Source organism: Lactuca virosa, chromosome 5 (genome assembly GCF_052849685.1).
Source record: "Lactuca virosa cultivar CGN04683 chromosome 5, Lactuca_virosa_CGN04683_v6, whole genome shotgun sequence".
Lineage (NCBI taxonomy): Eukaryota > Viridiplantae > Streptophyta > Magnoliopsida > Asterales > Asteraceae > Lactuca > Lactuca virosa.
Window position 1 is genome coordinate 451,542,625 of NC_136430.1, and position 15,088 is coordinate 451,557,712.

Here is a 15,088-nt window from a genome sequence, read left to right on the forward strand (position 1 = left end):
GGAGGTATAAGGTGGTGGAGGTGACGGTTGTAGATTGCTTTATTAGGGTTAGGGTTTACCGCGTGAAGGGTTTTATACCCCGAGCCCCATACAATTTATCCCATAATGCCACCTTTGGCCCCTCCCCTCCCTTTTTCTTTCAAAGTAGGTCCGAAATTTACCCTTTCAGCCCCCAACATTAAAATCCTCTTCAATTCAGGCCCAATCTTTTACCAAACAGCCCCCCACTTTGAGAATCTTTTACAAAACAAATCCAGAAATTACTGTTTTAACCCCCAAAACCTTAATTACGACATATTCAACCCTTCCTTCTCTTTTCCTTTCAAATTAAATCCTAATTTGCCCAAATAGCCCCTCCTCTACACAATATTTTCATTATAAGCCCACAAACTACAAAACGAGCCCACCTAATTATCCTTAGCCATATGTTCAATTATTCTTTCCACTACGAACCCCGAAAGCACTCTTTAGTCCTTCTAAACAAATTATAATGCCAATTACACACTTTTTCACCAAGCTCTTTATTTAATTATATTCATATATTGGAATAAAATAATACTTAAAACACATCTTCAACTCTTAGGGTTTGACTTGGAAACGGGGTGTTACAGGTCTTTTACTCGAAGGATTATATGATCTCTGTTGCATGTGGCTATATTCATGAGGTAGCTAGTTGACATTACTGGGAATCTTTCAGCAGCTGAGGACTGGTGGGTACGGAAACCTAGGAAAGCCTAGGATATGTTTCAGTGGGTTAGTAGTGAGGTTTAGTGAGACTTGGGTGTATCAGATTGAGGAAGTGACTTGGAGGATCTGGGAGGATTGCTGAGGAAAGTATGGATAGGTGTGGAAGGTAGTATTTGGCCCGTACTACTGAAAGCACAGTATCCATACTCGAATCGGTGAGAGTCTTGGAGAATCTAGGAAGGTTCGGCGAGGAGTTTGTGACCCGGTTTGGGGACAGAGGATGTTCCAGCTGTTGCAGCTCAGCCATTGGCAAGTGAGCCAGTGAGTGTGACAGGGTGTCAGACCCTGAATGATATGACTTCCAAGAATTTGTAGATGCGAGATCGATTTGGAGCACCCTGGGAAGAGAGGGTCGTGCTAGGTGCATATAGTAGAGGGTCCCGAGAAGAGACCCATGACTTCTGATCATCGGGTGAAAGGCCAGCAGGGCCGGAGTCAGTGCAGCACGTACGAGAAAGTACACAAGGGAGTTTGTCGCTCCAAGTGTTTAGGCTGCTACAGGTGTAGCAGGGTTGGTCATGTCAGCAAAAGGTGATCAGGATTCCTCCAGATGTTGCGGTATTGTTGGGTTTTGTATACTACAACATCATATGGTGCACATACAACCCTAAATACCTTGGATCTATGTTTTTTACTAATTATACATGCAATGATGTTTCCAAGGTATTAAGCCTATAACTAGCATGTAATTGACATATACCATACAAGATACTAGTTAGGGTAACATACCTTTTATGTAGCTTGAAGTCTTGATGTGATTGGCCTTAAGAGCTTAGCCTCAATAGTGTGGAAGCCTCAAATGAAGTCACAACACATCATGAACAAAGGTGGCTCTTGAGAGAGAATCTCCATGCACCAAAAACACCTCCATGAACTCTAAGTACAGGTCTAGGCGTTTTTGGCTATGAATGGACATATTTATATGTAGGATTCCAAGGGTCATGGGTAGAACCCAAATCCATACCCATGGGTGTTATGATCCATGGTTCATGTGGCCCAACTCTTTATGTATCCATACATAAACTTAGTCCAACATGGATCATAAGCCCAACATATATAAATATAACTAATTACCATAATTAGTCCCCATAGATTTAATTAGTCTCCTTTGATCACTAAATTAATTCCAAATTAATTCTTGATCAATACTAATTAAAACATATGATTTCATATTAATATATCATAACTTATAATATATTAATAAATCATATATAACCTTCTCTCCAGAGTTCATCCTAACAAATTGTCCTGATGATATGCAACCCAAATGGACAATGCTACTCTCGGATCAAGTACATACCAATAATAGTTATGGGCTTAGACATATAATCCAACAGTCTCCCACTTGGACAAGTCTAAAACTATTATTGCAAGTACGACTCCAAAACTCGACTAGCAATCGTAGCTCTTAAAAGCCGTTGTCGAACTCTGACTTAGTCAATGACGTGTCCATTAGATAAGGGATCATATATTCCTCCATTCTAGATATCATATGGACTGAGACATGGATTATAATAATTCTCTCTGTCCATCTGTTGTTTCTCGATTTTTGATTTATGACGACTGACTAATTGAACAAATCAAATTAGTCCAGGCCCGACCGAGCACTTACGGTTGTCATCACCAAATCATCGAGGGGCTCACATATATCACTTTTATCCCTCCAAGGTTAAAAGGAATGGATAAACTTCGACTCATATGCTTGCCCTATTTACTCATCAAATCACACACAACAATGCGTTTTATAACACCAAGTTACTGGTGCGTTTTCATATTATCAATGTGCAACCGACTTGTAGACTGCAACTCATATCTCTCAGTTTGAAGAATATAAGATATTATCGTCTCATGATCACTCGTGATAAAATCCATGAAGTGATTCAAATGAGCGTGGGTTTAATCAAATACTCGAATCTTATTCCAGGAGCACTCATGAATACTGCAGCTATGTCTAGGCCACCTAGACAAACTACAGACCCATTCATGACAGTCTTGCCTCAATACCTACTTCCAAAGTATGATCGACTGTGGACGGTTTGAATAACCTAGTTATTCGGGAAGTCAAAACATGCAAAGTGAAACACAATAATAATACTAATCCTATATGGCCCAAACACTTTTGAGTCATATTGATTACTCATTATTCATTGTATAATGTTTCAAATAATCAACTTAATACTTGAACTAAAACAATAGTTGTCCCATGCTACAAGTATGCACACTATGTTTACCTATGGTCCTTTCTTTGTGGAATAGATCAATTGAAAACATTTCAATGATGCTCATTTCACAATTCCAAATCCTTATGACAAATGTAAGAATACAAGATTCTTTGCCATTTACTGAAATCTGTTAGATTCTAAACTCATATGCAATGATCCTCTTGCAATGACTATGCACAAAAGTCACAGAGACTTGGCAACAGACATTACAAAGTATTCCAATGGAAAGCAATTCCATGGAAATGAAGTCTCAAATTCAAAGTACATTCCTTTGAACATCCTTCTTGCATTAAGTTTTCTAATCTTACATAGATTTAAAGAATAACTTCCAATTATGGAAACATTTCCATATTCCCATTTTGACTATCACTTCCAAACAAGAGTTGCATCTTTTCAGAATATGTCAATATGGTCCTTCCAAAATTAACACTATACTTCCAACTGTCCATGAGTAACCAATCTTTGGTAAGCCTCAGATTGTCCTCGACAATTGCTTAATCATTTTAGTCATATACAGTTCTGGTCCTTTTTCCCTCTTAATGCCCTAGGCATTCGGAAAATTCAGAACACATAGAAATATTATAGCATATGCAATCGATCCTATACCCGAAGCATATGGGATACGATTCATAATGTCTCACATAAAGACATGATCCTAGACCAGTCTTTTGCTATAATTTTTTTCTATTAGCCATGTTCTCAAAATTCGGGCTATGAAGAGGGATGTCGTAATCATAATCGAATATTGGGAATGCAATTAATATTTCCATATATCGAATTTCCTTATGTTGAACCATTCCAACATAACATTCATATGTATACTTGACTAAATTCGATTAAAATCTCAATTTAAGCTTTTATAATTAGAATGAAGTATAATTTCCTCTCCCTTAATTATAGCAAAACAAACTTTTCAAACCCTGCAACTTTGCAAATTGAAACTTTTGTTTTCTATAATTAACATTGCTAACTTGCAACACTTAACATAATAATCATGCTCCCACTAACATGATAATTATTAGCATAACACTTATGCTCCCACTAGCTTTAACAGGTATCCAGAAATCAGCTGGACTTCAAGAAATCAATACTTTATTGACTTTCTTACCAAAGTTCAGATTTCTGATACGTGATGCTTTGATAAGACTTTTTCAAAATCATACATCTTTCCTTAGATAGCTCACATGTGTATCTAAACAATTATGAAGAGGGATGCCATAATCATAATGTTTAGACCTTTTGCCATTCTTACTAGTCCATGTTAGTGTGCCGGTTAACCACACACGCTCCACTAACGACTTTGAGAATGCAAATATCACAATTGCTATCTACTTAAAATCTACTTAGTGAAAGCGTTTCCTCACCATCATTTTCATTAATCGGAGAGAAACCTTATGACACTTATATTTTTATGGTGTATGTGTTCCTATCCATATAAATTTGTCATAACCATAATCACAAGACAAGGTTAGTGACAAGTCCAAACTCATATGGACTGAACTTGTTTAATCTTAGTTTTCTTGCCACCCAGTAGCACAAGGGCCTACCATTGCTTCCAGGTTGTTATGCAAACAATTGAGAACTCATAGAACTCATATGCATAGTCAACTTTAACTGGAATGGGCACAGAAACAAGAATATGTCAACACGATAGGTTATAAACCTCAAGTCGTGTGCTAGTGATAAACAATACCCTTGATTAGTTCTTGAAACTTTTCAAGATCTTTAAGACTCCCACTGACCTCTTGACATATAAGATTCTCTTGTCAAGAACCATTCCTTGACAAAGCAAATATTCAAGAGTTAGTGTGGATTCTTATCAAGACAAACACTTCACACAATTGGCCTTAGTTGGTCTTTGTTTTATCCAAAACATCACAACTCACCAATTTCAAATGTACGAGAGTAGAAAACATTTTACTCTACATTTGATAAGTGTTTTAAACCTTCTTAACCTTATGTCACTCAAGGCTCGATCTTGGAGTGTTACTCTAAGACTCAATTTTGGAACGAAGTATGATTCATCTTTTGATTTAACCTTTTCAACAATTCACGATTCCTCTTCTTAGTCAAACAAATGCACCAAGATGTCCTTAGAGGATCAATTGTGATATGGTTTTTCATAATCATTAGGATGATCATAAAACATGATACTGAAGTACTCTCCCATCTTTTCAGATTGGAGAAACTTTTATCTTTCTACCTAATTTGATTCTTCTCATTCGTCCTGCCATACATTGAAACTTTTCCAATGTTTATGAACTATACTTAAACTTGTAAGCACAACCATATTTACTAAACTTTAGTACATCATGACAAATAGCCTTATCGTTCTTTGTGGTGGACCTGATCAGCGCACAACCAAGTGTACCCGATCTCCTAGTCCTTCACTTGACTCACATATACATATGAATAAGGAATTAGTCTTAATTTCCCAAAGATGAAAATTCTCATTCATCATACAATACAAGTTGCATGATTCCAAGTTTCTATCCAACTGAAACTTGGGTGATGAGAATCTTTCCTTATTTGGTAAATTATGACACCACCACAAACGAAAGAATCAAATCCATTTTCCAACATTTCTATCAATGAAATCATATAAATAACAATTTTCACAAATGCCATTGTAAGGATACTTAAAATAAATAAAATAAAATAAAATTCTTTTGTTTTAAAATTGCGGAAAAACATATCCTTACAATGCAAATACATATGAAAACAATGTTGTTATCTATTCCTAAGCAATCTATCATAACTCTTAGGCAGCAGCTCAAAATTTTGATCTTCGAATCATGTGATCGAAATTCATCTTCGCGATCAGATTCAACATACTCTTCTTCTAAGCTTCCTCTCCTTTTCCGATTCTACAAAACATCAAAATGCGACCTAGTCACATCATGTAATAAGAATCTCCAAATAGGAACTTAATAGAGTTAGATAGTGGACTTTACCTGAAGCATATTCAAATTTTTTACTTTTACCATCTTAGTGAACTTTCTAGTAAATAAGGTTGCGAAGTGAACTTTCTAGTAAATAAGGTAGCTTCGCAACCAATGCCCCTTCTTTTGGAAATAGAAACTTATGGTCTCTTTAGTAATGGTACATGGGACTATCTCAGACTTAGCATTTCTCTTTACCATTTGGTCAACCGGGCTGACTATGGTCGATCCCTTTCCATTGGGAAGATAAGACTTTTCTGGACTTCCAATGTTTCCATTGTCAATGTCCATGTAAGTTTGGGAAGTAGATATTCCAATCAAATTTGCTTTACCAGTGCTCCAAATCATTGCTGATTCAGCAACAACAAGCAAATAGGTAAGATCATTAAGGGTCATGTCGTGGCCTGTCACATAGTAGTCCTTAATGAACTCACTATATGACTCGGAAGGTGATTAAAGAACCCAGTCAACAGTCAACTTCTTCGAGACTTCGACACCCAACTCTCCCAGCTTGTCAATATGTGACTTCATCTCCAAGATGTGAGCACATATAGACATTGCTTGGCAATAGGGATTGAGTGACCTTGAACTTTTCAAGAATTTGTGGGTTAGGGAGAATAATTGGAGGAGGTGGAGGAAGAGAAGTATGATTTCCATGATCCAATCGCGGGACATCATCTTCATTAGGAAAGCTTGTTCCAAGAGATTTGGGAAGATCATAGTTGTCTGAACCAGACATCTACAATGGGAGAAATTCAAGTTAGTTGATTTAATCCTTAATATAACACCCAATATGAAATATTAAGGCTAGGACCCAACACAATATTTTATAACTTAGAAGAGGGATACCGTAATCCAAGCTACAAAATATTTGAAGGTATGTAAATGACGATTTACCAATTTCCACCATGAAAAACGAAATTTAACATTAGGTTTTAAATGAATTGAAACTCCTAGATCTTTTGAGATTCATTGAACTATTCAGTGGCATGTTTAAATCTCGATTGTGCCCTTCAAGTTTGTGACTCGGATGCCGAGGATCACAAACAAGGAGTGAATAACCATGCAAATTAACTTGGTACACTTAATGTTACAACCACCTAATCAATGTGCCGGTTAACTACACACGCTCCATTGATCTATGATTAACATCAAGCTACCCTTTGCCACACATTGTCAGTCCCGGATTAGTGTGCCGGTTAACCACACACACTCCACTAACGACTTAACAAGGTGCAAAGTGCAATTTCATGGGTTAACACCATATTCACATTTTCCTAAGTAACTAAGATTGAGAATTTATAAGTGTTTTAGTTACTTAGTATTTATCATTATACTTTTAATGAAGGGATAATTAATGTCCTGTCCTACCCGTTCGGCTAACGACCCTCCACCAGTCAAGGAAGCGGTGGGTGAGAGTGGACACCCATTAAACTGCCGTTTTATAGGCAGTAACCTTATACCCCCCTTATAGACCGGCTTCGTGAATGAGGCCTACTAACGGTAAGACTGACTTACTCTTATACATATATATAAATATTAAACCTATAATATTATAATAGTATAAGGGTTGAATTTTAAACTTTTAAAATTCGAAGGGTTTAATTTGGAATTAAGGTAATTATGGGGGGAAACTTTACAAATTCCAAAACTTGAGGGCAAGTTTTGAACAATTCAAAAACTTTTGGTTTCCATAACTTATGAGTTTAATATGGTTTTTATGAAAGACTTTTCAAGTTCCATAACTTGAGGACAAGTTATGGAAGACATAAAATCATTTTATGAAAACATTAAAATTAAGAGACTCTTCCAATTTCATAACCTATGAAACTTTTAAAGACTCATTAACAAGAAAGACTTTTGGTTTTCCATAACTTGAGGACAAGTTATGGAATCCATTAAAGGCCATTTAGATCATCTAATAAACTAACAAACATGTCAAAAATTCTATGATCTAGATTAAACTCATATGAACAAGACAATTCAAATCAAACAATTTTCATGTAATTAGCCTAACTATTAAACCAATACAAAACATGAAACTTTTGACAATTATCTTTTGAATTGGATTAGTATGATCATTACCACATCAAAAACAGGTTTATAAGTTCAAAAACAGCTTAGGGTAAGGATCTTAGTCCAATTCTAGCCAAAAACCTCGAAAATCTGCATTCTGGAGCACCAACTCGTCGAGTGTATGAACAAACTCGGCGAGTTGGTCAGGTTTTGCATTGGACTCGGCGAGTCCATCAGTGGACTCGGCGAGTCCACAGTCCAGAACATCAGAAAATCGATTTTTAAGGCATTTCCAAGCAAGTAGCATCAAGTATAGTTGAAAATAACTCATGGCTCTGATACCACTGTTGGGTTTTATATACTACAACATCCTATGGTGCACATACAACCCTAAATACCTTGGATCTATGTTTTTTTACTAATTATACATGCAATGATGTTTCCAAGGTATTAAGCCTATAACTAGCATGTAATTGACATATACCATACAAGATACTAGTTAGGGTAACATACCTTTTATGTAGCTTGAAGTCTTGATGTGATTGGCCTTAAGAGCTTAGCCTCAATAGTGTGGAAGCCTCAAATGAAGTCACAACACATCATGAACAAAGGTGGCTCTTGAGAGAGAATCTCCATGCACCAAAAACACCTCCATGAACTCTAAGTACAGGTCTAGGCGTTTTTGGCTATGAATGGACATATTTATATGTAGGATTCCAAGGGTCATGGGTAGAACCCAAATCCATACCCATGGGTGTTATGATCCATGGTTCATGTGGCCCAACTCTTTATGTATCCATACATAAACTTAGTCCAACATGGATCATAAGCCCAACATATATAAATATAACTAATTACCATAATTAGTCCCCATAGATTTAATTAGTCTCCTTTGATCACTAAATTAATTCCAAATTAATTATTGATCAATACTAATTAAAATATACGATTTCATATTAATATATTATAACTTATAATATATTAATAAATCATATATAACCTTCTGTCCAGAGTCCATCCTAACAAATTGTCCTGATGATATGCAACCCAAATGGACCATGCTACTCTTGGGTCAAGTACATACCAATAATAGTTACGGGCTTAGACATCTAATCCAACAGGTATGTCATCTGCTACTGCTACTAGATGGATGTTGGGAATACGTATTGCTTTGGAATTGTGAGTGAGTTTGGATAAGTCAGATCTCGGGTCAGTTTTCTGCTAGTGTTTGGATTATCAAGGATCATATATGCCATCCTGCATGCCGAAAAGTCCTTGATGAACCCACAGAGGGAAGCATCTTGCGGAGTGGTTTCCGCGTGTACTGTTATCATTCCGAATCTTTGTCGGGATCCGTTCAGGAGTATTATTCAAAGGATATTAGGTCGGGATTAGAGCGATAGTTCTCCAGTGAAGTCTGAGTTCAGTGGTTCTATCCTTGTTCGGGTATGGTCGACAGTTGTCTAAGGAAGAACCTTGGAGTTCAAGGTACTACCATTGCTAGGACAAGACTGGTAGCATGAAGAGGGTAGTGTCAGTTTCGGGTGTTAGATGCATGAGTGTTTGGTCATTGGATGTTCAGGAGAATGGTATTTTCGCTTGGGTTGTGTTCAGGTAGAGTTCAGTGGTGCTGCAAGATTAGAAGTGGGAACGAGGATTCGTCAGCCAGAGTGAAGATTAAGGCCTCCAGTTGTCAACATGGGAGGTAGATTGAGGTGTCAGACTGGACCAGATTTCAAGAGTACTTATCAAGATTTCTGAGGATGGGCGATCACAGGGTTTAACTGGTAAGTGATCGCTAGCTTTGGTAAGCACATGGTTGTCATCAATGGATTATTAGAAAGAAAGAAAGATTGGGAATCCTTCAATTCTCACGTGCCATGAAGACTTAGCTGAAGCTAAGTGGGGGATAATCGATCAGGTACTCAAGAACATAAATAGTTGTGAAACTAGGATGAGTTTCGCATCCCCGTCAGGGGAAAGGCGGTCGAGTGGCCGTCTAGGTTGAGGATTGGGTAAGTTGGGAGTTCAGAAGGCGTTCCAACCTTTGGTTCACGTTTTTCTTTGGTATCGGATAACAAGGTTCGGGAACCAGGTTAGAGGTTCAAGTAGAAGTCAAGTTCAATTGAGTGTTAGGTCGAGTGTATTTTTGACCTCTTTTTTTCGAAAACAAAAAAATAGTTTCCAATTTTGAAAGATACTGTCTAATATCTAATCTTAATGTGATTTTATTTTTCCACCGCCGCCGCCACCACCACTACCACCAACTCCACCTCCACTGCCACCGCCTCCACCACCTCCACTGCCACTGTCGTCGCCACCACCACCTCCACCATCACCACCTTCACTATGACCACCTCTGCAACCCCCACCACCACCAATACCTGTTTTTTTTTTTATAAAAACTTTAAAAAACAAACACTTTTTTTTAAGACTAAAGAGGTGAAAAAAAACATTTTGTCCACATTTTATTCGACAAACGTAAAAAAAACACCAAAAAATATTTTATCTTTTTCAAAATAAACACCACCTAATTAAAAATGAAAATATAAATACAGATTCGACTCTTTTACACCCTGTTCCCGAGTGGAATTTAAGGAGCGATTTGGAGAGAAAGGGAGGGAATCAGAGAGAAAGTGATTGTCGATCGTGTTCCCGAGTTAATTGGTTGGAATGATTCAGAAAGAAAGGAAAGGATTTGGGAGGATTAACTTCTCTCCTAATCTTCCTCCCAAATTGGAGTGATTTGGAGAGAAGAGAATCCGTGATGAGATAAATTTCAACGTATTCCCAATATACCCCCTATATAGCGACTTCTTCTTCACACATACAACACACAAGCGGCGTCTCTTCCACCTCTGCATACCACGAGCGACTCCTGCAATCTGCTGCTATCAGGTTTCTTCTTCTTCACCCCAATTTTCTCCATTTTTTTCTGCTTCATTGCTTCCATTAGGCGTACACTGTGTTCCTGTTTTTTTCTGTTCAAACAATTTTCCTGCTTCATTTTTTTCCTGCTTCAAGATATGGGAAACAATTACATTCGTTCATGGTAAAAAATGGAAATAATTAGTGAGTGTTGATTTGTTTTGGATGAAATTGTGGTATTGTTATTACTTTATGTTGTTGTATATACATACTCCTGTGACTTTTTTGATGCTTAGACTAAATACTGATGTCTTATGTTATAGATTCAATAAATTGTTGGCTTCCTGGAATGTTTACTTTGCCATTTTGCCCATTTGGTGAATATGATTTATTACTGAGATTGGATTTCTGTTTGATGTTTTAAACTTTCAATCATGTTGAAGAAATCACTCATAGATTGAATGCCTCTGTTACATAAAATAAATAAATAAATAAACCTGGCCATAAGCTAAACCAGGAGCATTATATCCTTGAAAAAAAAACCATCAACAAGAGGAGAAACACACTCTTCAAACATGGAAGATGATGGGTTCCAATAAACATTTTTTATGTGATTACAACAATTTGCATAATTTCTTGGACATTTTTGCCCTTGGTTGTATCTTTCTTTTTTTGTTGGTCTATTTTGCCCTTGGTTGTAAATGAACAATTGGCAAGTGTTCTTCTGTATATGCATATGCGAACAAATGAGACAAGATTAGAACTTTATTGCTCAGGATTCCCTAAACTTCAACTTTCTATCGTGCACACATATTTAACTTATTTAGGGTAAAAAAAATATCATATGATATTTTGGTCATACAATTCAACCATCTTGTTTAGTAAAATTTTGCTTATTTGACCTCCTTTTTTATGTGATTACAACAATTTGCCTAATTTCTTGGACTTTTTTGCCCTTGGTTGTATCTTTCTTTTTTTTCTTGGTCTATTTTGCCCTTGGTTGTAAATGAACAATTTGCATAATTTGTGTTTTTATTAATGTTGCTTTACCCACATTATATAAAAGTAAAACATATTAAATTGATTTTAATATGTATTGATTCAAAATCATTCAACAACTATGAAAGTAATTTATTATTATAATAGTATATAATAAAATAAGACAATTAGATTAATATATATAACATTTTCATACAATAGATAACATTTTCGATGGATAGTGAGCTACAAACACCTGCTCAATTTCTCAGACTCAGGCAAAGACAAGTAATTCATCTGATTTGCTTGTTGATGGCCATTTTGACACATCGTGCCCTTGCCAACACAAACCGTCCCAAATTACCCTATAGAAAACTTATTTTAAAGCGACGACGTATACGTGAACAGTTGCTACACGACCTTTCAAATGGTGGACAATGTCGTGAACTTATCCGTATGAGTGAGCAGGCTTTTAAGAAATTGTGCACTATCTTACAACAAGTTGGTGGTCTTCGAGCTACTCAACGCATGTCCGTTGAAGAGCATGTTGCAAGATTTTTGCACATTGTCGGCAATGATTTTAGAAATCGATTTGTGTCTTGGCTATACCGTCGCTCTAAATCCACTACAAGTAGGTGCTTCCATAGAGTTCTTCGAGCAATTATATCACTGGAAAGTCATTATATTCAACAACCAAAAGGTGACGTTGTACAAAAAGAAATTCAAGAAAAAAAACGATTTTATCCTTACTTCAAGAATTGTATAGGTGGAATTGACGGGACACATGTTCGTGTCAAAGTACCTAACAAAGATGCCCCTAGATATCGTGGTCGGAAGGGATACCCTACGATAAATGTCTTGGCTGCTTGTACGTTTGATTTAAAGTTTACGTACATTTTAAGTGGCTGGGAGGGTACAACATCAGACTCAAGGATACTAAAGAATGCACTCACTAGAGAAGATAAACTAGTAATTCCTAAGGGTAAATTTTTAATACCAAAATTAGTCTTATGTGTAATCTAATTTTTAATACATAATTAATTACAACTTATTTGTAGGCCGATACTATTTGGTAGATGCTGGTTTGCCTCATACAACTACACTAATGGCACCATATCGCGGTGTCAGATATCATTTGAAGGAGTATTCTGCTCGGGCCCCTGAGAATGCAAAAGAGTTGTTTAATCTCTGCCATGCTTCATTACGTAACGCTATAGAACGAGCATTTGGTGTTCTAAAGAGAAGGTTTCCTATCATTAGAAGTACACAAGAACCTTTTTATTCTTGTGAAACACAGTCAGACATTTTCTTGGCATGTTGTATTTTACATAACTTTTTGTTAGAAGAAGATCGAGACAAAAATCTTGTAGATGAGGAAATGCGCCATAATATAAGAGAGACAAGTGAGAGTAATGTTGCGGCAGAGCGAATGAGGAATTTAATTGCAAATCAAATGTGGACTGATTACTTGCCAAATCGAAACCATGAGATAGATATGTCAATGTAGCTACTAGTTTTTATTATAGCATTTCAATTTGATTTTGTATGGATCTTTTGTTTTTGACTTGATTTTGTATGAATCGTTAGTGTTTTGACTTTATTTGTGTTATTTATCTTTTGGACATGTTATTTACTCATTATTTGTACATCCTCTAAGTATGTATTTTTTATGTTATCAATGCTTGGTTTGTTTATTTATGATGTTATGCAGGTCAAAATGATGAAGGAAGAACAAGTTACTAAGAAAGAACACATAAAATGGACAGATTGGATGGATTATTGTTTTATTCAATCTATGATGACACAAGATGAGAAAGGATTAAGGATTAATGGGAGTTTCATCCCACAAGCGTACTCTAACATGGTGGAGGAGCTTAATGAAAAGTTTGGGAAGAGTTTAACAAAAAGTCATTTAAAGAATCGTTTGAAAACTTTAAAATCAGGTTTCTCGCAATGGTATGACATGTTCCGCGGAACTTCATTGAGTGGGTTCGGTTGGAATTCTAAAACACAACTCGGACGAGGAAGTGTGGGCCAACCTAATTAATGTAAGTTTCTTTTATTTCATGTTACTTAGTTTGTATACATTTATGTTATTTTTCTTAACAATAATTCTATTTGGGATTGTGTGTTACAGTCAAAGCCAGAGGCAATTTCATTGAAGTCCAAAAAAAATACCAAACTACAATGAAATGATAGCTTTGTTTGCGAGAGATAGGGCTTCAGGGGTGCATGCTGAAACCCCGAAAGAGAAGAATGCTCGACTGAACAAGACTGGGGATATCAAAGTAGAAACAATTGAGGAAGTGGATCAGTTACTAGCAAGCAATGACATAACACTTGAGAAACAACAAAAAAATAATGATGATGATGATGATGGTCTTGATGATATTCAAGTGTTATCTCCTACATGCTTTTCACCGGTGCAAAATTCAAGTTCTAAGAAGTACAAAAGTAAAAAAAAAGGAAACATGAAATCGAAGATGAAGATGAACCTGAAGTTGAACCTGAATCGTTTGAAAAGGTTATTATGAGTGCAGTTAAAGATGTGGCTTCTGCTATGAGGGAGGGTAACAAAATCTTCGAAAACTCTCATCATCGGGTTTATACTGGTGATGAAATTTATAAAGAGTTAGAGCCAATGGATTTGGAACCAAATGAATTTGCAGAAGCTCTCATGTTTTTGTCGCGAAATCAATCTGATACGGGGACATTATTTAAAGTTCCATTTAAAATACGAAAAAGTTTGTTGAAAAAAATGATGGGGGCAAGTAAATGTCTTACTTAGGATGGTAGTTTTTTGGTTTTTTTATCAGTTTGACTTCATACTTTTTGGTTTTTGGTTTGAGTTCATACATTGAAATTTGTTTGATTATTCTTGCATTGACTTTAAATTGGTTTCTTATGAATTTGTTTGATTATTCATACATTTATGTTATTTTTGGTTTGAGTTTATTTACTTCTTTTACCCTTTATATTGAATTTGTTTGAAAAAGTTATATAAATGAAGAATATACTAGAATTGTGATTAATAATGAATTATGCATTAACGATTTTTATATAAATAATCATGTAAAAAAAATAATTAAAGAAAAATAATTTAGGCATAGTTTTGTTTTCAAGAGAATCGTGTGGTATATATTTGAAATTATGGAAAAAAGGTGACAAAGGTATAGTTGTCCACATTTAGTTTTCATTTCTTTTCCTTCCAACTCGGGAACACAAAGAAAAATAATTTTCCTTTCCTTTCTCTCGAACTCGGGAACAGAAAAATACACTTTACTTTCCTTTCCATTCTTTTCTTTTCTCTCCACA

The 15,088-nt window shown here is 36.0% G+C and overlaps 1 pseudogene; it reads left to right on the forward strand.

Annotated features, from left to right (window-relative positions):
- The first annotated feature begins 13,634 nt into the window (after positions 1-13,634).
- On the forward strand, positions 13,635-14,561 carry LOC145114293 (uncharacterized; annotated as a pseudogene).
- The last annotated feature ends 527 nt before the right edge of the window (positions 14,562-15,088 follow it).